This window comes from Apium graveolens, chromosome 2 (genome assembly GCF_009905375.1).
Source record: "Apium graveolens cultivar Ventura chromosome 2, ASM990537v1, whole genome shotgun sequence".
In the NCBI taxonomy this organism is placed as follows: Eukaryota; Viridiplantae; Streptophyta; class Magnoliopsida; order Apiales; family Apiaceae; genus Apium; species Apium graveolens.
The window spans coordinates 183,902,646-183,904,640 of record NC_133648.1 but is presented as its reverse complement, the minus strand read 5'-3'; the positions used below and the strand labels follow the sequence as shown (position 1 = coordinate 183,904,640).

General features: G+C 38.3%; 1 non-coding gene across 1 annotated transcript; it reads right to left on the bottom strand.

Moving 5' to 3' along the window:
* Positions 1-1,298: 1,298 nt before the first annotated feature.
* LOC141710401 (small nucleolar RNA R71) lies at positions 1,299-1,403 on the bottom strand. Its single transcript, XR_012570923.1, has one exon. It is a non-coding gene; the product is annotated as a small nucleolar RNA R71 (small nucleolar RNA).
* Between the last annotated feature and the right edge of the window lie 592 nt (positions 1,404-1,995).

The following is a 1,995-nucleotide window of genomic DNA, read 5'->3' as shown; positions in this document are numbered from 1 at the left end:
TATGAACTAATCATTATCGTGGGGTTCTAACGGATTTACTTATGGATTTCTACAGTTAATTTGTTTTAATATATTGGTGTGTGGTGATTAATTCATATCCTAGTATTGGTTGTGCTTATTCGTCTTATGTGCGTAGCTAACATATAAGATAGCGTGTTAATTTCTATTGAAGCGACAGTGAATATAGAGGTTTAGAACTTGTCATGCTATCATAGGTTCATGTATTTGTTATGCATGATTCGTAGGTAATTTTAACCATCTTACTTGCCCTATGTAATCACGATAGATAACATGCACATTAAACCGTTATGTTTTTAATTCTTGTAGACATATAAGGACTAAGCATAATTGGTGTCTATTCAACTTCTATCTCTTTTGTGGATGCTTGGTAGTAGGGTATTTGTACAATGAAAGTTGGTGTTTACTAGTTTCGTCTTATCTGATTAGTGTCATCACCATTGCATGATAAGGTTAAGAACAAAAAGGTTATTGAATGAAGTATTTAATGAAGTTAGAATCCCATGTTTGTCATATATAGTAATTCAACCTCAATTCTCTTAGTTAATGTTATTTAGTATAATCTCTTAGTTTAATAAAAACCCAATTTGTTATTTGTCTTAGCATTGAGCGATAACCATACATTATTACATAGGTGCATAAATTGAACTGAACCTATACCAGTCTCTGTGGGAACGAATCTCATTTATATCTTATACTTGCGAACGCGTATACTTGCGTGAATTTTAGCGCGTGTTTTCGCCCTAACAAGTTTTTGGCGCCGCTACCGGGGACTCGGTGTTGTTAATTTTGAGTTTATGTGCTTGTCATCAGTGGTCGTTAAAGTTCGCTGACTCGGATTCTTTTACATTCGCGGTTTATTTGTTTGTGTTTCAGGTACTCATTACAATGGGAGATCCAGCAGCACGAACGAAAGCATTGATGGATATTTCTCAACCCAAAATGAATGACATTCAATCTAGCATTGTTAGGCCAGCTATCACAGCGAATACCTTTGAGATCAAGCCTGGCATAAATCAATGGGTGCAGAATTCAATCCAGTTTGGGGGTTCTCCAACGGAAGCTCGCAATATGCACATTAGGGATTTCATCGAAATCTGCGACACCTTCAAGTTCAACGGTGTTTCTGAAGATGCTGTGAAGCTGAGACTATTCCCATTCTCTTTGAGGGACAAGGCTAAGATCTTGTTACACTCTCTACCAGCTGGTTCGATTACTACTTGGGAAGATCTTGCTCAAAAGTTTCTCACTAAATTCTTCCCTATGGCGAAGATAGCTGCAATCAGAAACGCTATTACTCAATTTGCGCAGCAATCGGAAGAATCTTTATATGAAGCTTGGGAGCGCTACAAGGAGATGCTTAGGAAGTGTTCTCACCATAGAGTTCCTAATTGGATGATCATCAATTGTTTTTATAATGGGTTGGGAGCACAATCAAGACCCATGCTCCACGCAGCATCAGGTGGAACATTATGGGCAAAGAGCTATAAGGAATCCTATGATCTAATTGAACAGATGGCTGCTAATGAATATGAATATCCAACTCAGAGATTGCCACAAGGCAAGGTAGTTGGAGTTCTTCAAGTGGATACAGCTCAGCTATCACTACTCAACTAAAGAAGTTGTCTACGAAGATCGATTCTCTGGCTAACTATGGTGTTAATCAGATAACCAGTGTTTGTGAGCTATCTGCAGGTTCACATGCGACGGAGCAATGCGCTATATCTAGTGAATCAGCTCAGTTTGTGAGCAACTTTCAGAGACAACAACTCCAACTTCAACAATAAACTAATGGAGGTGCAAGTCTATCTTCGACTGAAAAATATAAATTGGAGGAGTTGCGACTTATGTGCAAAAACCAGGCTCTAATATGCCAAAGCCAGGCTATTTCTATCCAGAATCTGGAGAACCAAATAAGGCAAATTGCTAATGCCTTATAGAATCGGCCACCAGAAATGTTTCCTAGTGATACAAAAG